Consider the following 24,345-nt stretch of genomic DNA (forward strand, 5'->3'; position numbering starts at 1 on the left):
TATTTATTGAGAACCTACTATGTGCCAGGCACTGCTCTAACAGACCAAGGGTGGCTAGAGGCTCTCAGGCCACCTGCCGGGCCTGCTGCTGCCTAACATTCAGCTCCTCCATCGTCCGGCCCCGCTACCTCCACGGCCGCATCTCCCACTCTCACCTCATACCGTGTTCTCCCCTGCATCTCTTCTCACATGAGTATCAGGGCATCACTGCAGAATTAACAGAATTGCAAACCCTACTTGGAAGAGATATTAGATCATTCACTACATCCCCCTACCCCCTGCCATCAATCCAGCCTGGAGGCAGCTTGGAGTTTACTCTCCCCACGTTCCATAGACCCCTGACTGACCCTGGACTCCCAGGGCAGTGCAGTTTCCATTAAATAACCAAGTCCTTCATCAGGGCTGATTGATGCCACCATGGGTCACACTCTGGGGACCTTGTCTGGAAGGGGAGAAGGACATGTGGGTGCGCCCTAAGGATGCAGGAGATTGATGGTTTCACAGCGGGACTCCGCCCCGGCTGGAGGCTCCTGGAGGGACGATCAGGGAAGGTTTCCCAGAGCAAGCGGCACTTGATTTGGCCCTTGAATCAATAGTGTAGTTTTCCCAGTGGAAACGGTATAGGGCAGGTGGAGGCTGCCCTGGGCAGAGGATGCAGTAGGTGCACTACTGAAGCTCAAGTTAGGAGTGCAAGCTTCAGAGTGAGGTGACCAAGGTGGCACCTGGTGGTCAGTGCAGTGACACCTCATCTCTAGGTCCTGATGGCCCCACCACAGAGAATACAGTGAGGACTGAGGAATTTAGCCCACGGAGCACACTTCCAGGGGTGCCTGGAGCCAGTGCTCGGTGACACCAGTGGTCCACGTGGGGACAGAGCCCAGAGGCAGCGGGTGGGATGATGGTGGACACAGGGACAGTGCAGTCTCTGAGCCCAGAAAGGAGTGGCCCCAACTCTAGGCCCCAACTCTAGGGGCCCCCTCTCTAGGCCCCAGTTTCCCATCTGTAAGGGGAGTCAGGTGCACCTTGCAGGGCTGTTGGACCCATCACTGACAAACCAGCAAAGCACCAGAGCTCAGAGCAGGTGTCCACGTGAGCATTGTTTGAGGGCCTGGCAGCAGGCAGAGCCCCTTGGGGTGGGAGGCGTGTGAGACTTATCAACAGGGAGTTCATAATTGAAATCTCAGGAGCAAAAGAGACCCCCCCGGGGGAGAGTGTGGGAGGAGAAGAGATGAAGGGGAGGCAGCGCCGAGGGGAGCCCTGGAAGCCCTGGCTCGATTCTGCCCATGGACTCCCCTGAAGTCAGAAAGAAAAACTAGATTATGACTGCAGCAGGAAAGTGGACGGTTAGACACAGAGAAGAACTTTCTCACCATGAAGGACCCAAAGAGCGTAGAGGCTGAGAAGGTGAGCGTGAAGCCCAACCCTCCCCCAGTATGAAGTTGGGCAGGGACTTGTTCTCTCCAAGACTCAGTTTTCTCATCTTTAAAAGGTGAACAACAATTTCATGGGGTGGCATGAGGATTAAATGAGATAATCCATGGAAAGGGCTGTGCTCAGCACAAACCACTGAGTTAAGTCGTAGTGAAAATGCTGGTGGTGATGGTGATGGAGGCGATGATGGTGATGGAGTCGAGATGATGATGGTGGTGATGGTGATGGAGGTGATGATGGTGATGGAGTCGTGATGGTGATGGTGGTGATGGTGATGGAGGTGATGATCATTGCCTGCCTCATGACTGCCCTGTGGAAGGTGGGATTAAACACACACACACACAAAAGTGGTTTAGACGTTGAATCTGAATCTGATGACGTCACATACACACACACACACACACACACACACACACACACACACACACACACACCAGAAGGTAAGAAAAGATTTATTACTCATATAATGAGGCCTTCTGAAGAGAGCAGTGCATGCACTCAAGCTGTCCATTTGGTTTGAGCAAAGGGAGGGGCTCTGGTTTTTATTGTGGTTAGAGATGAGGCGGCCAGGGTAAGTGTTCCTGTGCATGGGACATGGTTTGCTTGCTTTGAAGTTCTTGCCAGTGCCAGGGAAGGGAGCATGGGCCTTCTTATCATTTTGTCCAGATAAGGATGGAAAGGGGAATAGGGAGCATGTGGCCTGAATGCTGTCAGTGGTTAACATAAAAAATTGTGTCAAACTCTATATTACAACGGAGGTGATGGTAACCATGATTATGATGGTGACAGTGATGGTGATGATGGTGACGGTGACGGTGAAGGCAGATCCTGCGGCCCAGACCTCCCTGGCTCCCTTTTCTGTTTTGGCCAGAGATGCTCTCATGACCCACCCTCCTATGCCTCCCCAGGATTTGATGCACAAACCTTTGTCCCCATCACTGTGTCATCAATGCTTATTTAGTGAACATTCTTAGCTGAGAGCTGTAGGGGATCCAAATCATGAAATGTGGAGGGGGGGGAACACAGATTAGTTTCTCAAATCCAAGAGACTAAAATTTGGGAGATGTGGAGGGGGAAGCTCCAGAGAAGCTGAGAACAACACAAGTGTCAGTCTCCTTGACCCTCACGGGAGAAACCACATGGACGGTCTGGATAAACCCCAGGCTGTCTCAGGCCATTGAGGGAAGTGGGTGGGAGTGTGGAAAGAAAGCCCTTGACCTCTTGAAGATGACGTCAAGGAAGCGGCCACGTTCTCGCAGGTGCCCCCAAAGCTTCTGTCCCGTGGAAGACTGCAAACACAAATTGAAAGGCCCATGAGGGCCAGATCTTGAATTTTCACACATACATCAGCCCCTGCAAAGTGAGAGTTATTTCTGTATTTCAGATGAGCAACCTGGAACTCAGGTGAACTGTGGCCTGCCCAAATTTGTCCCAGGTCAGTCTGAAGTCTGAAGCCACAGCTAGCACTGTTCTCTGAAGCACAATGACGCTACACAAGCACGGTGGATTTTGTTTTTTATCTCGTGGAATCTAGTCCTTTCCCAACAGCAGAACCATTAATGGAAGGACTGGTGAGATATTGGGTGTGGGGCTCTGTATTGGGCAGAATTCACTGGAACATGATTATTTCCACTTTGCTCCTCTGAGTGGCCTCGAAACCTGGCAATATACATCAAACTTTCAAATCTTTGTGCATCAAAGATACAATTAACAGAGTGAAAGGCAATCTATGGAATAGGAGGAAATATTTGCAAATCATATATCCAGTAAGGGGTTAATATCCAAAATATATAAAGAACTCCTACAGCTCAACAGAAACAGATTCTAAAATAGGCAAAGGGCTTAAATGGATGTTTCTTTAAAGATATGCAAATGGCCAATAAGAACTTGAAAAGATGCTCAACATGACTACTCATTAGGGAAATGCAAGTGAAAACCACAGTGAGAAAGCTATTAGGATGGCTACTATCCAAAAAAAGGGAAAAGAAAAAAGAAAATAACAAATGTTGGCGAGGATACGAAGAAATCGGAAAACTTACGCACGTTAGTAGCAATGTAAAATGGTGCAGCTGCTATGGAAAACAGTATGGTGATTCCTCAAAAAATTTAAATTAACATATGATCCAGCAATTCCACTTCTAGGTATATACCCAAAATAACTGAAAGCAAGATCTTGACGATCTCTTCATACACCCATGTTCATAGCAGCACTCTTCACAGTAGCCCAAAGATCATTGATGGATGAATGGATAAACAAAACGTAGCATACCTTTATATACAATGGAATATTATTCAACCCAAAAAGGAAAGAAATTTTGGCACGTGCTGTAATACGAAAGAACTGTAAAGATATTGCCCTAAGTGAAATAAGCTATTCACAAAAGGACAAATACTGTATGATCCCACTTATGTGAGGCCCCCCCTGGTTGTCAGGGGTTGGGGTGGGAGGAGAATGGGGAGTTTCTGTTTAATGGGTACAGAGTTTTGGTTTTGCAAGATTAATAGAGTTCTGGGGGTGGATGAGATGACTGTGATGGCTACACAACAAAGTGAATGAACATAATGCCACAGAGCTGGACACTTCAAACAGGTTAAGACGGTAACTTCTGTGGGATTTGTATTTACCACATTTAATAAGTTTTTTTTAAATGTCAATAGATCCACAGTCCTAAAGTCTCTAGAACCACAAAAGATGATGAATAGTACACAACATTGGACCATCCAGACTTGTTGGACCCTCACACACCCAGGCCCTCCTAGGTTGTCACTCTCGTCCTTTACTTGAATAAGAAAACTGAGGCTCAGAGAGGCTGAGTGAGCTCCCTGAGGCTGCACAGTGGGTTAGAATCAGAATCAGGCTCACACCTTGCCTGTTCCGGTTCCATACCCAGTCCCCCAGCCACTGTCCCAAGCTGCTTCTAGAAAACATTTACCAGGAGCCACATTTACATCAACACTCATGAGGCCTGGACCAAGACCCAGAGGTCTCCATGTCAGTTGTCCTGGCTGGGCATTTGAGGCCACTTGCCCATAGTTCTCTGCACGCTCCCAGCATCCTCCATGCCAGCTGGCCCCCGACCACATGGGCCCTTCATCTCCCCTCCATTTCCTACCCAGACCTTGTTTTACATCCTGGGGCTTCCTCTCCATCTGTCACATGCTGCACCTCCTTCAACACACCTTCGGCATCCCTGTAGCTGCCTGTCACCCTCCTGTGGGGAGACAGGGGCTGTGGGCTTCCAGCCCAGTCCCCACAGTGCTCTCGGCCAGCATCAGCAATGCTGCGGGCAAACACTCAAGAGCGGCCTCAGCTGCCAGGTTCCCGGGAGGAGGCCACCAGCTTGCAAGGAATACTAACACTGTCTTCCCATCACCAGCATCTCCTTCCCAGCACAGACAGCAGCCTCCACCTGGATGACCTTGATCTGATGAGGAGAGCCTTTCCCAATGTCTTCCTCTCTCCCCAAAAAGTTGTGAAGGAAAGCTGACCCTGGGTTCAAGGTCTCGGCTCTACCGTTTGCAGCATGTGAGACCCCAGGTAATCAAGTGTCCTCTCTGGGCCTCAGTTTTCTCATCTGTAAAACGGAGATAGAAGTAATGATCTCACAGTATGTGTATCAGATGAGAACAGAGTTATGAAAGCAAAGCCCCTGACTCCTAGGACGGGCTCAGTGAATGTTCCCAGTAAAGTGTCCCTTCTTTCCTTTCAGTGAACTGGAAAGAGTGTGGGTTGACATCACAGAGCCCTGACCTTGCATCTGTGGTCCGCCCCTTGCCAGCTCTGTGAACTCGGACAAGTTGCTTAACTTCTCTGTACTTGTTTTCTCTTTTGTTATAACAAACAGACAACAATGAGTGCCCCCTCGCTGAGTTGTTTCAGTGAAGATTAGATGATTCAGTGAAGAACAGGTGCTCGATACACACCAGCTGATCCCTCCCCCCATAATTTCCAGCTCCGTTTCCCCGGCACAGGCAAGCTGGGTCTACATCAAGTAAAACACCAGGTTGATCCCACTTGGCCTGTCCTTCTGGGCCTGCCCTCCTGGCTACTCTGAGTGGATTTCACAGCACAAATGACTGTTTTACAGAAATGGACTGTGATGCAGTCTGAGAACCTTGATTCAGAGAACAAAGGTAGAAGCTGCCAATCAGGCACGTGCAGGAACAGTGTCTCTCTGCGGGGGCGGGGGGGGGGGGAGCCCCCTGGGAATCCTGGGTAGGAAGGAGTCTTCCCTATCATTGGGCTCTGATGTCCTGATTGGGCCGCTGAGCAGGGACCCTGTCAAGTGGTCGTCTCCTGGTGCTGGGTTCCCTCCAGAGATGTGGACTCAGAGACCTAGACTCCACGTCCAGCTCCTCAAGTCAGTCCCCTCCCAGCCCCGGGGCAGGGGACCGCTTCCTTCCCTTTCAAATGTTGATACGAACGGCAGCCCCCTTCTCCCCAGGCTGTGGCGAGGGCCAGACGGCTCAGCTCAGAGAAAAGGCTCCAGGCTCCAATAAAGATGTTAAAAAAAAGAAAAAGAAAAGGCTCCAGGCCCAGCACCCACTGATGCTGGATAAACGGTACCAATTATTATTATTCCTTATATCCAGCAGTCTCTCACCCATTACGTGATGATTCTGGGTCATCCTTTATACATTCTGGGCCTCTATTGCACATTCTGTAATATGGGCATGAAAGTTCTTACCCCATAAGACAATGGGACCTTAAGTGCCTTGTACAGAGCCTGGCACATAGTAGGTGCCCAGCATACACACAATCCCTCTTCCTCCTTATCCGCCTCTCCCTCTGTATGCAGCCTATTATACCCTTAGACACCTTTGAATTGTAGAAAGTTCTAGAATTTTTTCTCATTGGTCCTTGGCCTGTGGAGTAGGAAGGAAAGCAGGCAAGTGAGACTGAGTCCCAGAAACCTAGGTGAAATGCCTTTTCCAGAAGGAGGGAGTGGTCTCTTGGGTCAAATGCCACAGAGAAGTCAAAGGCCACAAGCACAGAACCGTGTTCACAAGATGTGAGGCTATGAAGGGTATTTATAACCTTGACAAGTCAGACCAGACTGTAGTGGGTAAGAAGCAATGGAAGGGAAGTGGGAGCCAGCCCATGCAGGTAATTCGTTCAAGTGGAAGAGGGCAGAGAGATCAGGAGACAGGTTGGAGGTGGACCAGGGTCTTTATTTCCCTTTTGAATTAAGTATGGGAGAAGCTCGCTCACTGTGTTAGCCTCATGGAGATGATACGGTATCCAGAGGAAGATCGAGCACCCAGGGGTGTGGGTGGAGTCCAGAAATATGTGCTCCAGGGTGTCTGGAGGGATGTTGAGATCTCAGTAGGTGTAACTCAGATGCCAACAGGGGCTTCCTGTTCCCAGGGGAACCGGGTGTCACTGGTTCAAGCCCAGCTACCCAAGTCCAATGAATGGCCTGTGATACTGCCCAGTCCCAGGTCTGGATCCAGCTCTGTCCACTTGTCTAGGTCTTTCTTCCTGGACTGTGCCCAGGGCAAAGCTCAGCCCCTTCTCTCTTCCCGAAACCCACCCACACCAAGCATTCTGAATGTATTGGTGTTAGAGATTTGTGGGGTTGAAGGGAGGGACGCAGACTCACTGCCTCGCCAGCCCTGTTCTGTCTCTTGCTCCCCCGCTTCTCAGCAGGAAGCTGGGCTTGTTTTCTGTGCAGCACTTTTACTGGCATCCCTCCAGTCACCTTCATACCAGCTGGTTCTGTGCCCTCAAAGATGTCAGCTTTTGGTCCACATAGGCATCTTCCAGACAAACACTTCACTCTCCCCACGAAGAATTGTGATGATCACAGATGTCCTCCTCGTGTTTCAGAGATATTATCATCACTATTTTACAAATGAAGTAATGGAGGCTCAGAGAGGTTAAGGGACTTGGCCATAGGCACACAGTGAGGGAAGGATTTTGGTAGCAGTAGCTCCATCTGGGGTGTGGCAGTTGGGACCTTGGGTTCTGTCCAGATAGCCCTGGCCGGGTTCCGGCTCCACCACTGACCAGCTGTCATAGTGCTCCCATCAAGGGCCATCTATGGAGCAAATAAGATGACACAGCTCAGGTGCTTGCAAAGCCCAGACACATAGTAGATGCTCAAGTAAATGCAACCAACTGTTGTTCTCAATGATGAGCTGACCACATCTGCAGAGCCTCCCTCCAGGTCCTAGCCTGGACTTTCCTGTCTCCCTTCCATTCCTGTTCCTTCTCTGCTTCCAAAACTACTCAAAAGTTCCCTCCCTGAGGATGCCCTCCCTGACCTGCCTCATTTGACTTTTGTCTGGCAGCTCAATGAGGATGAAGAATGGGATTTGGTATTGGTCCTGGTCTCAAACATCTCTTCTTTCACTAGTCATGGAGGCTTAGGCCGGTCCCTTGACAAGTCTCAGTTTCCCCATCTGTACAATCGGGGCAGCTCTCTGTCGTTTTCAGGCTTGTTATAAAGATCAAATGAAACAGTGGGTGTGCAAATAGCTTTGTAAATGGCAAATGTCAAGCCAGTGCTTGAAGACTGGCTTGTCATCTCCACCTGTCTTCCCTCGCTTTGTGTCCCCTCAGCAACCTGGAGGGTGATTTATGTTTTCCTTCCACATTTCATGATCTCCTTCCATGCAGAAACCGTGGCACTAAGAACAGATCAGACAGCAGGGCCGATGGAATGAGCTTGCCATGTGGAAGCATCCAGGCCAGGCTGCTGGAGAGAACACAGACCCCTTTCCCCCCGAAAGTCAGGGGGGCAAAGCTGGGATGTGCCAAAGCTAAGCCTTTTGGTCCCAGGATTCTTTGTGCTAATAAGGAAGTCCAGGCACAGTTCTGGGGAGATAGAATTTCAGGCATCGAGGCAGCCAGTGGGAGAGCTATTTCCTGGCACCGCCTCAGCCCCGTCCACCAAGCCCATCAAAGTTACCCAAAGAACCAGCATATTTTTACTTAAGATTCTGAGCCCAGGAGGAAAGCAGGAAATGACTCATTCTCTCGCTCAGCCAATGTACACAAAGACACATTATTAATATTTACTCGGGGGCTTCTCCAAGGACCCCAAACAGCAAATCATGGTGAGAGGAGGGAATGGAAGATGAGCTTTGCCAAGTTAGCTGGCTGCCTACAGATGGAGTGAAAAAAGCCTGTTAAATGTTTTTCATGGCACAAGTGCCACCCATGTCAGGACTAGAGGGGGCCTGACGGCTCCTTCTTTTCACCCCAGAGAAGGCAGGGGACCCACCCATGGTGACACATCTAGCTCATGACAGAGGAAGAAACAGAATCTGGGAATGTAGAGGGATGGGAAGAACATGGGGCTGTGAGCCTCGGGGCCCCCATCAGTAAAATGAGCAAACAAACACTGCCTGGCTAGGTGTGCAGGAAGAGATGATCTGCCCGCCGCATCTGGCCAGGAGCAAGTGTTCCACAAGTAGCATCGATGGTGTGTAGTGATGAGGACAGGTTGTCAATGCCAGTCCCTGCCCCCATTGCCCAGAATGCTTTGCAGTGGCCTCAGGTGCCACTTTCAGTAGAGTAGGGTCAGGCTCCCCAGGCTGGGCTGGGCTGATGTAAACCAGGTTGAGAAAGTATCAGTTACTCGGCAGAGGAAATGGTCCTTCTTCAATTCCATTCACAATCTCCCTTCCCTGGGGCCAGACAACAGGACCCTGAACCCGTCTTTCCTCCAGAAGCCCTATCCTTGGCCCCTTCCCAGGCTCAGCAACCCAGCAACACCCCCCACCCCCACCTTGTGGCCATCTCTATGTCACTGCCATGAGGAATGAGGTCCAGATGTCATTTTCTACACGGTGGGCACCTGCTGACAGCTTCTGTCGCTCGGCGGCTGTAATTGCTGCTCCTCTCCCCTTTATGCCCTACTCCACACAGACTCCCTTCTGCCTCTGCCAGGGAGTTTATTAAATAGTTTATTAAATCTCTCTGCCTTTGCTTGCAAACTGTCTCTTTTAGAGATGAAAGAAGACTGAGACCCAAAGAGGCAAAATGAATTTCCCAAAAGCCACACAGCTAGCAAATGACTGAGCTGGGAATTTGTGAGTCTGTAACTCTGACATCTCCTGGCCCCTTTGTGACTTCCCCAGCAAGTGAGGGGATGCGACAGAGGACAGATGCATATTACTTAAAGCAGAGGGTCAGAGCAGGGATCCAGGCTGGAGTAGGAGCAAAAAAGAGCTTCAGAGGTAGGTGGGGACATCGGAGTCACTAGTCTTATTCCTTCATTCAACAAATGCTGATTAAACACATAGCACCTGGAAGAGACCCTGAAGATTCAGCTATGATTCACAGTCCCTGACCTCATGGGATCCATGGTCCAGTGAGAAGAGACAGACAAGCAAATACCAAACTGCGTGCCATGATAGGGGAAGCAAGGAGACTGTGGACATTCATAGAAGAGATACTTAATCAGGGCTTGGCAATCAAGGGAGGCTTCCCAGAAGAGGTGGTGTCTCATGGGAGCCGTGAAATAAGTAGGATGTAGTTCCAGCACCTTACCTCTTTGGAGAGAAGAGCTTTGCTGGTAATTAAGGTTGTTACAGGAGACAAAGACCAGGCTGGTATTGACACCAGCATCGACCCAGAGCAGCCAGATGGCCTAGAACTGGATTTGAGCTGTATCGCCAACTTCCATGTTGCTCTAAGATGCCAGTCAGTAAAATTCTTAAGATTTTGGCCTCTCCTCATAAAACATGTGTGTGGAGTGGGGACGTGTTTATAGATATACACACGCATACTTGGGGGATTGAAAGATGTGTGTGGGTCACTGGGTCGAGACTGTGTAAAGTTCTGGGTTGTGGGTGATGCTGAGAGTAGACGGCAAACCCTGTGAGGAGAGAAACAGAAAGGCACGTGGGCAGAGCCTGGTCCTCAGGTCCTTCCTGAACCCCCCTGCTCTCCCTCCAAACAGCATCCAAGCTACAGAACGGGGTCGGAACGGAAGCTCTCCTTTCGCTGGGTAGCTGTACAGATTCTGCTACCTGTGACTCAAGGGGCCCTGATTCTGACATGAAGAGCAACTGCCGGATGGTCAGAGGCGTCCAGAACCAGGTGGCTAGCTGACCTCAGATGGTCAGAGGCGTCCCGAGCCAGGTGGCTAGCTGACCTCAGGAGGGAGAGCCCCGCCTGGCAGTGCTGAGGCCCTGGGGACGGTAGAGGGCGTCCTTCTCACCTGGGGGCTGGGGTGCCCTCCTCAGTGCTCTCTCTCCTAATCCATCTCTTCCCTGCTTTGTTTTCTTCCTCCTCCTCCATGGCTCTCTCTGCCTTTTCTCCCACACTCGGCCCTTCATCGGATCATTCACTCATCCTACAGGCATGGTCTGTTGCCCACCTGTGCCTGTTCACCCCTGGGCTGGCCACGAAGGGGACACCGAGGGGGCCAAGGCCGTGTCCCTGTCCTCAGGGAGCTCCTGTTCTGGCTGGGGAAACAGATGAATCATTCACAACCCAGAGTGGTCAGTGCTGAGATGAGGGGAGATGTGGGATGGGACGGGGAGCCCAGGGGAGGTCCCTGACCCTGGACAGGGGTCAGAAAGGCCCTCTGGGAGGAGACGGTGCCCATGCTGAGATCTGGGGGAACCAGCAGGTGGGGTAAATGGGGGAGAAGGTTGTTACTGGCAGCAGCAACCCGGCACCTGCAAAGGTCTGGCAGAGAGGGAGAGCCGGGACCCTTGGAAGTGGCAGGCAGGGCTGCATGGCTGGGGCTGGGATGTGAGGGTGGAATGGGGGGTGGGAAGGTGGAGAAATACGGGCAGGGGTCCTCCAGGGTCAGACCACAGAGGATGAGGCTGGGCTGTGCAGGCTGGGCTTCACCCTGAGGGCCCTGGGAGCCATGCAGGGATGGCGGAGGGGGTAAGGGAGGAAGTGACCCTTCTGTAGCCATTTGGGGGAAGGGGATTCCAAGAGTATCGAGCTCGTCCAAGCCCCTGGGATGGGAAGAAGCCTCCTTCTCCCCCTCCTGCTCCCCTTCCCGCCCTAGCATTTTCTCTCCTCCCTCCTCTGGTCTCCCCGCTTCTCTCTCTCTGTCCTCTCCTCCAGTCCTTTATATCCCCCTTCTCCCCGCTCTCTGCCTTTCCTCCTTCCTCCGCCCCTCTTTCCCCCCATCCCCGCGCTCTGTTCTCTCCAGACCCTCCTCACCTCCAGGCACAGGGCTGCATCCCTGGCTGAGCTGTCCTTGCGAGAGCCTGCAGCGCCACCTTCAGGCCGGATCCGGGACCGCCGCGGGGCCTCCCACACCAGGAGGAAGACGCTGGTCCTTCTCTGCCTCAAAGATGAGGCAGAGGTTCCCGCCCACCTAGCCCCGTCCCAGTGCCCGCCTCTGCCGCCCGCAGCCTCGGGTGTGGCTGCCCTAGGTCGACGCTGGCATCAATACGAGCCCCGCCTGTATCTCCCCTAACAACCCTAATTACCAGGCAAGCTCTTCTCCCCAAAGACCAGACGCTAGAATTGATGAGCTTAATAGCAGAATTCCTTCCCTTTCGCAGCCCCTGCCCTGGAGTGCCGCCGGCCTAAGGATGCCAGCATTCTTTGCTCTCCTGGGAGGGAGGGCCCCACAGGGGCTCTCACAGCCATATTACAGATGGGGCATCCGAGGCTCAGACAGGGTGAGTCACTCAGGACCCAAGAGAACCTGACGTTATGCACTTGGTTTGTTTGTTTAGTAATCACTCGTGGACACCCACACTGTGCCAAGTGGGGTTCTGGGACCAGGGACACAGAGATGGAAAGACAGCGGAGGGAGCCCCTGCCCTGGGGAATGTAAGAGAAGGTGCTGGTGCTGCGTGATTGGAGGTGGGACCTGGAATGTGTCAATTACTGCAGGAGCCCAGAGAAGGTGCTGGCAACCCAGGGGGCTTCCAGAAGAGGTGGGGGAGGGGACCTCTGAGCTGGCCTCACCGAGGGGGTGGCATCTGAGCTGATTCATGCAGGCAGGGTAAGAGCTTGCCAGGGAGAGATGGTGCGAGAGCCTTCCAGGCAGGGGGACGGCATGTCCAAAGGCAGGGAGGCCAGAAAATACAGGAGGAGGAGGGGAGTTCCGTGTAATTGAAAAGATGGTGGGGGGAGGGGATTGGATTGGAGGGAGGGGTCACACCAGGGAGGGTAAGAGCTTGCCAGGGAGAGATGGTGCGAGAGCCTTCCAGGCAGGGGAACGGTGTGTCCAAAGGCAGGGAGGCCAGAAAATGTGGGAGGAAGGAAAGTCTTTGTGACTGGGGGAGGGGGATTAGGTTGGAAAGAGAGACCACACCAGGAAGGGCTTTTGAGACCTCCTTCGGTAGGCATCAGGGAAACAGGGTATAATAGTAATAACGATTCTCCAGTAGCCACAGCTGACACTGACTGAGGGCTTCCAGTTGGGCAGACACATTCTGAACACTGTAGACAGACATTTCTTTCACTACCTCTAGGTAGGTATGATTACTGTCATCTCTATTTTGTAGAGAGAAGCAGGCACAGATAGACTGTCCCTTGCCCCAGGTCATTCAGCTAGTAAGTGGCAGATCTGACCCCAGCATCCTGGTTCCAGAGCCTATGCCCTCAACAAGGACACTGAAAAGAGGGGTGTGGGGCTGGGGAGGGAGTCGATCCCAGAGCTGTTTAGGAGACAGGCCACCTGGACTGAGCCGCTGATTAGGTGAGGAGGCCAGGATGATGTCTCTGTCTTGGTCTGATGGTGCCATTCAGACTCATTCTGAGAAAAATACCTACTTCATGCCCTGCCCAGACTTGGTCTCTGCCCTCAGAAAGCTGGCATTTCAATAGGGATGGACGAGCAATAAACATGAACACATGACTGAAGAAGATGATTTCAGACAGTGACCCATACCGTAGGGCAAACTGACCCGGTAGAGGAATCCAGTGACTGGGGGCGGGGCCTGGGGAGGACCACCTCCTTAGGACTAACCTCCTGGACACAACTTGCAGCCCCTCCCCTCCAAGGATCTCCCTCACCCCCACTGCAAAGGCGGGAGGGGGGGTGCTGATGGCCCACTTCTAGAAAATGCCCCTGAAGACGCCTCTCTGCTTTCTGAGTCACTTTCTTCCCCATGCGTTGGTTTCTAGCCATCCCCCTTGGGGACACCAAGATTAATGGGCCCCACATAGCAAAGGTTTTGGCTTCCCCTGCACACCTCCAGGGTTAGCGGTGGGGAGAGACAACTCAGACCTTTGGAAATGTAGCATTGACCTCTCTCTTTGAAAGGAAGTAAAGAAAAGAAATTCCCTACCCCATGTGGTTTGGTTTTGAATAACCCCCTGTGTCACCTATAAAATAATAGACATGGAGAATCTTAGAGCAACAGAGTCTTAGATCCTCAGACGTAGCATCAAATTATAGACTCTAAGGCTCTGAGAATCATGGAATGTTAGAAATAGAGCACCTTAGATTCACCTTAAATTATAGTTTAGATTTAGATTATAGATTTAGATTTATAAATTACAGATTTTTAGAATTAAAACACAAGATCTTAAAAACCTCAGAAGCCTAGGATTTTAGAATTGGGAGCTGCAGGAACTCAAAGGTCATCTCCTGGCTCCACCTTTCACCAGCCGAAGTCTTTGGTGTTGACTTCATCTCTCTGTGCCTCGGTTTCCTTTTTGTTAAAAGATATATAATCATAGTTTGTACCTGACAGAGCTGCTATGAGGATTCAATGAGTTGCTATAAGCAGAGAGCTTAGCCCGGTGCCAGGCATGGGTACACCGTGAGCTGTACTAATACTCTTACAATTAATCTAGTTCACTCTGCCCTGTAATGTAGGTTAAGCAGGCCCCCACCCCTCAGCCCACCCAGCTCCTGTGCAGGAGGCCATCCAGCCTAGAAATACTCGCGTCTGCAGGAAGCAACCTTTCTCCTGCTACATAGTCCTGGTTCCTTTGATGACTCTCAAGCCTGCTGTCCCCTGGTACTTCCCGCTCCTTTGTCCCACTGCTGTCCTCTAGTGCCGGAGACCCCCTCCTCAAAGCCGTCACAGCCACGGTGTGGGGGGGGGGGGGAGCTGCGCAGCTCCCTTTCTCAGATGGGCTGGTGGAGGTGCTGCAATGTGTCTGGACTTCCGCCCCCCCCCCATCCAACTCCCCTTTTCTTCCTTTCTGGGATTGAATGATGGGGAAGAAGGTGCAAGGATGCAGAGGTTCAAGAAGGGAAAGAACACATGTGTCCCAGCCCCCTCTCCTCCCTGCCCCCACCCCACCTTATGTCGCAGGTGCTGTGAATGGTCCCTGTTCCTCAGGGGCGCCAGGCTCTGCCAGGCCTGCTCCTGTGTGCATGCCCTTCCCCCTGCCCAGGAGCACCCTTCTCTCTGCTGGTTAAACGCCTCTCACCCTTCCAGCCACATGCCCCCTCCTCTGTGAAGTCTCCACTCTCCTCCACCCCCGCCCCTACTCCCCACCCACCTACCCCAACCATTGTTCTTTTAAGAACTTTTCAGCCCCAGATCTTCTTACTTTTGGAAGCTGCTTCCTCCATCAGTTCACGGGTAGTGTAATCAGATCCCACGTTAAATCCATGTATATGTAACTGGGGAAAAGGCAGGTAGAGCAGAAGATGACTCTCTGACAATGTTACATGTTATAGACATTTAATTAAGCGTGTATCAGCTTCCTGTTGCATTTATGTTACAACTTTCTGTTTGTATTTAAATCCCATGACTCTTTTCAGGTCTTAAACATTTCCACAGACCCTCCAGAGCTCTGAGGCCCTGGCAACCTGGATGGAGCTGAGTGTCTGATGGAGAAATGCTCCCCTCCCATCCCCCTCCCCATCCAGGCAGTACCAGCGCCCCCTCCAGACCCTGTGCAGTACCACATGCCTATGTGGCGATGATCTGTTCGTCGCAGTCCCCACTGGACAAGGCAGGTGTCACAACTTGTCATTTCCAGATGCCACATGCTCAGCCCAGGGTCAGGCACAGAAGGATCAGGAAACCTGTTGGGGAAAAGTAGGCAAGCGAAGCAGAGCAAGGCTTCGGAAAGCAGCAGGCGCGCATGTCTGGATTTTGTGAGTTCAGAACACAGGGGTGGCCTTCTCAGACCCCACCTCTCATTACCGGCCACCCTGGAGAACAGAGATTCCTTTCCCAGGGGGCCAAACTTCTTCTTCCCGTGGAGACACTACCAGAATGCAATGTTCCTGAGGCCCCACTGTGAACCGGGTGTGGAGTGAGCATTCCCTCTCACCCTCATGCTGGTCTCTGCATATCACATCTCAGGCAGAGGCCTGGGGGCGGGCTGGCACAGGTGTGCTCTCTGATGCTCCTCTCCCAGTGGAGACGCCCTTCATCCTCTCTCCCAGCCGGTCAGGATGGTGTGGAGGGGAGAGTGTGGCAGCAGATGGGGCAACTCTGGACAGTCTCCCATGCCAGTCTCTCAGGCGGATGGACATTCCAGCAGCGGCTTGGCTGGTGAGACCTGGATTTTGAAGTCCCAAGGTCACATTATGGTCACTAAGGTCATTAGGATCCTTTCTGACCCCTAAGGGAGTGACATACTCCACTGTCACCTCTCCGCATCCCCCACCAGCTAATGTCCACAAGCCTACCAGACCCTTCCTGACCACCCCACCTAAACAAGCCCCTTCCTTCCTCTGGGGGACCCACAGAGTGATTGGCCAAAGGTTCCATGAAAGACTCTTAGCTCAGGGGCTTCCCTGGTGGGGCAGTGGTTGAGAGTCCACCTGCCGATGCAGGGGACACGGGTTCGTGCCCCGGTCCGGGAAGATCCCACATGCCGCGGAGCGGCTGGGCCCGTGAGCCATGGCCGCTGAGCCTGCGCGTCCGGAGCCTGTGCTCCGCAACGGGAAAGGCCAGAACAGTGAGAGGCCCGCGTATAGCCAAAAAAAAAAAAAAAGACTCTTAGCTCAGGAGAATCTCATAAGAAGAAAAGACATGAGCATGTGCTGGGCACCTGCTGTGTGCCATGATTTTGACTGGTCAGGTCCACGTCTGTGACCTTATTTAATCAGCACAGCAGTCCTTTGAGGGAGGACGTTATCATTTCCCCCTTTTTACAAGTGAGGAAATTGAGGATCAGGGAAATGACTTGCCCTGTTCAAGGCCAAGCCTTGTAGAGTGTAAGTGACAGAGCCAGCCCCAACCCTTCATCCACTGCCCTGCGGAGGGAGGTTTGGGACCCTCGGCATTGGAGGTGGTAGCTGATGCCACCTGCTGATGGTGTGGGTGAGACTGTCCCAGGAGAATGTGAAGGAGGGCAAATCATTGCACAATGATAAAAGTGGGTGTGCTGTGAGGATGAGTTGAGAGACCAACCGAGTGGTATGAGAATAATCTGTCAGAGAGGTGGGAGGAGAACTAAGAAAGAGAAAGAATGACATGGAGAGAGGGGAGAGGGACAGAGAATCAGGAAGCAGGTGGTACAGACATAGAAAACAAACTGATGGTTACCAAAGGGGAAATGTAGGGGAGAGGAATAAATTAGGAGTTCGGGGTGAACATATGCACCCTACTATATATAAAATAGATAATCAACAAGGACCTACTGTATAGCACAAGGAAGTCTACTCAATATTCTGAAAAAGAATCGAAATATGTAAATATATAACTGAATCACTTTTCTGTACACCTGAAACTAATACAACATCATAAATCAACTATATTCCAATATAAAAAAATGTTTTAATCGACCTAGTTCAGAAGAAGAAGAAGGAGGAGGAGAAGAAGAAGAAGGTAGACTATTGTCAGTAGTGATGATGTTAGTCAGCAGTGACCAATGGCAGTCAAAGGCAATCCACAGTGGTCGGCAGTGACGGTCAGCCTGGGCATCTGTAGTCAGTGATGGTCAGTGTTCAGTGGTGGCTGACAAAGTTGAATGGTGATCTGTGTGGTCCACAGTGGTCACCAGCAGGTGGTGGTCCAGCCAGGGAAGCACTGAGAAGTGCCCCTTGGATGTCATCACCAAGAGATCCCTGGAGACCTTTGCCAGAGCAGCTGCAGGAATCCGTGTGGGCGGGGCTGAGGGGGGCGGAGCGGGAAGTGGAGAGCCTGGGGATAACTACGACGAGGACTGAACCGGAGGAGATGAAACTCACGTCGGGAGTGAAGAGGACTGTTTCTTCTATTGTCACCGGCCAAGTGGGTGACTTAAGGAGAGCAGTAACAGCCTGGGACAGTTTATGAGTGGGCAGGAGAAAGGAGAGTTGAGAGAGAAGTAAAATGATGGTGGAGCCGCTAATGGGACACCCCCCGCCCCACTCCTAATGGGATCAGTCGGTTTAAATCAAGTGAAGCAGGGCTTCCCTGGTGGCGCCGTGGTTGAGAGTCCGCCTGCCGATGCAGGGGACACGGGTTCGTGCCCCGGTCCAGGAGGATCCCACATGCCGCGGAGCCGCTGGGCCCATGAGCCATGGCCGCTGAGCCTGCGCATCCGGAGCCTGTGCTCCACAGCGGGAGAGGCCACAGCAGTGAGAGGCCTGCGTACCGCAAGTGAAGCAGAGGAACCTGGTGGAAAGTATTTGGAGTTAGGGGTCAAGGCAGCATGGTTTGAGTCTGCTTTCACCGTCTGCTAGCTGTGTGACCTTGCTTACTCCCCATGGGCCTCATTTTTCCTCACCTGTAAAATGGGACCCAGAATGCCCACGCTTACGGCACAGGGTACCTGTGAGGATTAAATGAGAAAACTCGCGGAGAGTTCTGACTTAGCACAACGCCCACGTAAAGTGTTCAACAACATAGCCTCAATGTCACTTCCTGGATGAGATGACCTTGGACATGAAGCCTCAAAATGGGGACACTAATTGTGCCTACGTCGCGGCATTGTTTTGAATGAGGCAATGCCTTTATCGTGTTTAGCACAGCACAGCACAGCGGAAGTGCTCCACGGATGACATAGGGCAGCAGCCACAGTGAATGGGACAAGCTTCCCTCTCTTCCGGGTAGATTTTTCTGCGGCCTTCATCTTTCCGGGGTCCGGTGCCTCTGTGGGTGAGGGCTCAGGCTGACCTCAGTGTACTGGGCTCTTAGAGGTGGCAGGGAGCCTGGAGATGAGCTCTCTATGCCAACTTTTTCCCGGAAACATCGAGATTCATAACTAGAGAGGGTTGAGCCTGTCTAAGGTCACGAAGAGTGATGGTAGAGCCAGGCTAGGGACCTGGGGACACCTGACTCCAGCAGCAAGGCCACATCCCTCACAGCCCCCCTGTGTGCACTGGGGTCAAGGATTTGGGGCCTCATCTACCCTCCACAGTAGACCCCAGAAGCCAAGCCAAACCAAAGTAAGAAGTCGCTGTTCGGTACTGAGTGGCCGCTAGTCAGGAAACCCTGGTCTGAACGCTTTATACATCACCATTTAGTTCATCCCCTCCACGCTTCAATGAGGCAGATACCGTTGTTGACTGTCTTCCCTTACAGATGAGCAGCTGAGGCTCAGAGACGAAAAGACCAGTCAAGCAGCACACACAGGATACGTGGCAGAGCCAGGATTCCATCCCAGGCAGTTTGGCCCTAGAACTCGTGAAGCCACACCTGTTCTGTGTGTCTTGGGCAGAGCGAGAAAGAGGGAAGGGGGTGGGAGGGCCTGGGGAGAAGCTCCACCCCCATGTCTGGAGGGGATCCAGGCCCCCCCATGTCTGGAGGGGATCCGTCGGCACCCAGCACGGCACATAACACGTGTTCATTTGTGTGGATGGTCTGACGCTCTGTGTCTGACAGGAAGAGTGTGCCTTCCCCCTGAGCAAACTTGTCTGGCCCAGGAAGCCTACGGAGGGCAGTTTGCTCCCCTAGACTGAGCTGGTGAAGCCGGGGCAGGGTGGCAGAGGGGAGAACGGCACCAGCCAGAGCCAGGCTGGGCCCCAGCACCACCAAGTCTGATCTGTGCGAAAACGGCCAAAGCTCTTCCCTCCCCTGAGCCTCCTGTCTGCAACTTCACAGCGCAGATGGACACAGTGTAACCGCCAGCTTGTGGCATTGTTGTGGGAATCAAAGGAGCTGAGAGAGAGGAGGAAACTGACGCTGAGACTTAGGAACGTTCCCACGGCTCACGTAGCTGGTGAGCTCTGAAGCCGGGACTCAGACCTTGCTGCCCTCCGCTCTAGTGCTCACTCCTCCGCTGACTAGAGGTGGGCCTCAATTTCCTCATCTGAGGAATAGAGATAATGATACCCTCTTGCAGGCTTTCCTTCAAGGCTTGCAATCTTGTGTTTAAATTGCCTGGTACCCAGTAACCTCCATGACCCAGTAGCTAAGATGATGATATGATGATAACCACGGCAGTGATAACAGAGGTTGAATTGAGCAGAATGAACAGGGAGAAGAGAGTTGGTTAAGGGAACATCCTGTCCCCACCAGGGAAAGGATGGGCTGATTGTGGATGCCCCTGCTTACCCCCCTTACCACCTGCCAAGCCAGAAAGGCTCCAGGAAGCTTCCGAGGATGAGTCAGTAGGTGGGTGGCCCACTGCCTTCCTGAACATCGACTGTTGTCCTTCCTCCCATATGAGATTTGTCAGTCATCACAGCGTGGGAGGGAGGCCTGGCTCTGCTCTCCCCCTGAGGCAGGGGCTGGAAAGACCCGAGGAATGGGCGGGAGGGTAGATGCAGGCAGGGGGATGACAGGCCGGGTTCTGCCTTTCTGCGCGTTCGTGGTCCCCACCACCACAGTCCTGCCCCGAGGCCAGGCTCTTTTCTTGATCTAATTAAGCCTCACTGAGAATTAAACTACACAGCCTTGAAGTGAACATGTCCCCTGAGAGCATCCTAGAACTAATACTGATTAAATATGAAATGATCTTTTCTTCAGGACCAGAGTCATGGAGGCACAAATCAGGGATGGGAGCTGTAATTACTAGTTCCAATTATGCAGTGGGGGGTGGGGGCGGTTGTTTTTTGCTTTTTAAAATAGAATAAAACAGAAAAGAACTAGGACTTGGATTAAGACTAGGACTAGAAATAAAATGAAATGAAATGGAGTCGCGCAGCATAGAACACAAACCACCCTTCCCGTCCCACGGGTAAAATCAATTAATAACATTCTGGGCTGTTTCTGCTCTAAGGAACAAGAGCTTTTTTTTTCTTTTTTTTTTTTTTTTTTGCGGTACGCAGGCCTCTCACTGTTGTGGCCTCTCCCGTTGCGGAGCACAGGCTCTGGACGCGCAGGCTCAGCGGCCATGGCTCACGGGCCCAGCCGCTCCGCGGCATGTGGGATCTTCCCGGACCGGGGCACGAACCCGCGTCCCCCGCATCGGCAGGCAGACTCTCAACCACTGCACCACCAGGGAAGCCCAGGAACATGAGCTTTTTTATGTTTTATTTCCTTTCCCATTCTTACGGTGTACTATTTCATCCAGGTGATTTGCTGTGCACCTACCATGTGCTAAGTGGGTACCGGGTGCAGGGGTGAGCAGTAAATGAGTCGGACCAGGTACCTGGTCTCCTGAGGGTCACGGTCAGGAAGGGACATGGCCTTCGAGTAAAAGTCCTAACCCATGTGTGACCACACCCAGGGATGGGGCCAAGCATGCCCTGCACAGGAGACTGTGTGGGAGGATAATAAGGGGGACTAACTCAGATGGGAGTCTCAAGAGCTGATATTTAAGTGGTGCCCTGGGGACTTCCCTGGTGGTCCGGTGGTTAAGACTCTGCACTTCCACTGCAGGGGGCATGGGTTTAATCCCTAGTCCGGGAACTAAGATCCCACACGCTGCACCGTGCAGCCAAAAAAACAAATTAAGATGTTTAAGTGGTGACCTGAAGGGCCTGTGCTCCCATCATCCCCTCTGCTAGAAATGCTCGTCCTCAAATATCCGCGTGGCTCCCTCCTTCATCCCGCCCCGCCGCAAGTCTTCGGGAAAACGTCAGCTTCTCCGTGAGCTCTTCCTCACCCACCATCACTTCAGCTGCAAGCCCCTGACGGCCCCATGTCCCCTTGCTGTTTGATTTGTCTCCTCTTCACTCGTCACCAAACTATACGTGAGACACGCTCGATCTAGACAGTTACAGTCCATCGTCCCCATTAGAAGAGAAGCTTCCCAAGGCCAAAGAGTCTTGTGGTCGCTGCTGTTGTTCTCCGTTATAAGCCCAGCTCCTGGTACAGGGCGGGGCTCACTACACATCTACCAAGTGAAGAGCGAGTGCGACTTGCTCACGGGACAAAAATGGGGCGGTCCCTCAGGAGTGGGAGCGGGGGCTGGGCCAGCGCAGTGTGGACCAGCAGCAGGGGCGTGGCCAGAAGGGGATGGGAGGAAGAGGAACACGTCATGGTGTCCAAAGGGCTGCAAGGGGTGCAGGAGTGGGGGGTAGGGGGTTGAGGGTAAAAGCCCAAGTTCTCGATGTTGGCGACCACCCGGGAAGCACGATGGCAGAACAGTCTCCAGGGCACAGAGGGGTTCAGATGGAGGTGGGCTGCAATGGAGGGGCCCCTGGTCATCCGGCTCACATGGCAGAGTCCGAGGATAACGAACAGGATGAGGACTGAGCAGTAAGAGGGAACAAAGAGCCTCACAGGCTGAAAAACACACAAGGATCCCTTTTCCTGTCCTGAAACCTCCCTGATTTGTATCAAAAACAAGTGGGGGCAGAGGATGCCTGGATTTGTAATCACATCACCTGGTTATGGATTTCACAGCCTGTGACATCCGCCCAGGCCTGGCTGTAGTCATCTCCTCCCACCTGCTCGCCTATAACAAGGGCACATTCCCTCCCCAAGGGCAGGGGTGGGGTGGGCTGGGGAGGGGTGGGGGTGGGGCTCAGCTCCTGCCTGAGGGCTCTGGTTGCCATGGAAACAGGTGGCTGGGAAAGGCAGGCCCTGAGGCAGAGGCCTTCAACCAGGCTGCAGCCTCCAGAGCCTGATCACCTGAGCCCAGGCCGGGTCTCAGCCCTCAGTTCCTTCACGGTTCCCACTGCACTGGTAGAAGGGACCCCTCCCCACTTCAGAAGCCCAGGGCAGGTCACCCAGGCTCCTGGAACAGCTTCCTCTGCCCCCCAGATCCTGCCAGCAGACGTGAGAAGAGCAAAAGCTGAGCTCAGCACCTGTGGGGTCAGAGACCGGGGCTGCGGGGCTGGAAACTGAGGCTGCGGGGGCAGGGGGTGGAGGGAGGGGATGCCAGGACATTGGGCTTGTAAAGGCCTCTGGAGGCCTTGGGCTCAGCCCGCTCCTTCTCTGGATGGGAGAGCTGAGGTCCTGAGTGTGCAGGGCCCTGACAGTCCACCGGCATCAGCACGGACTTCTTGAGGACCCTTTTTCCCAACAGGCAAAGTGACAGGCAAAGTCCTCAAAGCCTTTCAGGGCCTCCACTGTCTCCCACATTCTCCCAGGCAGGCGGGCTCCAGCTTGGCCATGTCAGGGCCTGCTGGCCTCCTAAGTGACAGCCAAGACTCAACTGCCCATGGGGCACATAAGCCCCAAACCACCCCCAACCCCGTGCCGGGCCAGCTCCTGCCTCCGTGCCCACCGCCGCCTGCAGTGAGGCCTGTGCGCCCTGAGCCTGCCATGCACTAAGCTTGAGAGCTGGTTTGGGGCGGTGGGGAACAGGCAGCATTTGGTGCAGAGTCCGGGGTTTTTGCAGAGTGTGTTTTTGGTGCCCAGATGGGAGATGATGATGGAGCAGCGGGGAGGGTCGCAGCACCGAGAGTCCTGTGAGCCAGGCTCAGCATGAGGACGCCGTCCCAAGGCCTGCAGGAGCCACAAAGGGTGTTAGGCAGAGATCAACGTGACTGTCCTGGGTTTGGGACGATCACTGTCTGGTGGCCGGGATGTGAGTGCAGGTCGCCCCCAACATGTGCAGCCCAGGGCACAAGAACCAGTGAGGCCCCCAGACCAGTGGGCTAAATATCTAAGAGTTATAAAGCAACTAATGAACTGTCAAATCAAATAAGTTTTTCCTCCTACCTCCTCAAACTCCTGAGCCCAGGAATGTAGGGAGCAGAGACAGCTGGCCCCTGACCCCTGACCCCTGACCCGGCCTGGACCAGCGCCTTCCCTTCCCTCCCTCAGCTCGGCCGCTCCACGGTCTCATGCACAGTGTGCGACACCCCAGCCCGCAGGCTCTGTCCGCACCTCCCCACCCACAGCTGCACTTCGGGGTTTAGGGGGTGCATGCTGGCTCTGCGGGCCACCCTCGGGGAGGCAGACCCCGGAGGAGGCCACACGAGCCCTGGAAGCAGGTTCGGGTCAATCAGGAAGGGAGTTCTGGGGTTGGGGGACCGGAGCTTGTCCCTTGTCCCCCTAGTCCCTGAGGGGAGAGGCACAGCTGGAGGAGGGGGGAACAGGGCCCCTAAAGCATGGGGCCCTAGGGCAGGACACCCCTGCTCACATCTCAGGGTCACAGGATGGAATGCAGGGGCCGTGGTGGGGCTGAGGGACCAGGCGGGGCTGGTGGGGAGCGATGTCTGGCCGGATGGAGATGCTCAGGGCCTGAGATGGGGCAGGGATGGTGGATGTGGGGAGGGGACTCCAGAAGTTAAAGGAGTTCAACGTGGCAGGACCTGATGGTCCGTGAGGTGTCAGGAGAGTCAGGGATGCCCCTTGTTTCTGATTTGGGTGAGTGAGAGCTGCGGGGGCAACACCAAGATGGGAACCGTGAGGAGGACCAGGTTTGAGGGGAAGGGGAAGGATGAGACTTTGAACTTGTCAAGGGGCAGGAGGCTGCGGGACCCCCAGAGGGAAAGGTCAAGGAGGCAGGGGTGGCCTGTCCAGCTCAGCCCTGTGTGGCCTGGCCTTGGACAGGTCGGGTGCATCAAAGACCCTCGATGTGGATCCTGGCTCAGCGGGGTGGCAGCACATAGAGATCAGGGGCTGTAAGCACACGGACAGGGCTGGGCCCACAGGCATGGCCGAGCTCACTCAGGGAGAGAGAAAAGAGGAGAGTGATTCGGGGAAGCAGGGTTACCCGCCCTGGCTTCACTGTGGCTGGGTCTGCAGAGCTGACTCCCTCCTGGAGGCACGTGGAGGGGAGCTGAGGGGTGGAAG

Source organism: Aethalodelphis obliquidens, unplaced genomic scaffold (genome assembly GCF_003676395.1).
Source record: "Aethalodelphis obliquidens isolate GAN/ISIS:26980383/991018 unplaced genomic scaffold, ASM367639v1 scaffold9, whole genome shotgun sequence".
Taxonomy (NCBI): Eukaryota; Metazoa; Chordata; class Mammalia; order Artiodactyla; family Delphinidae; genus Aethalodelphis; species Aethalodelphis obliquidens.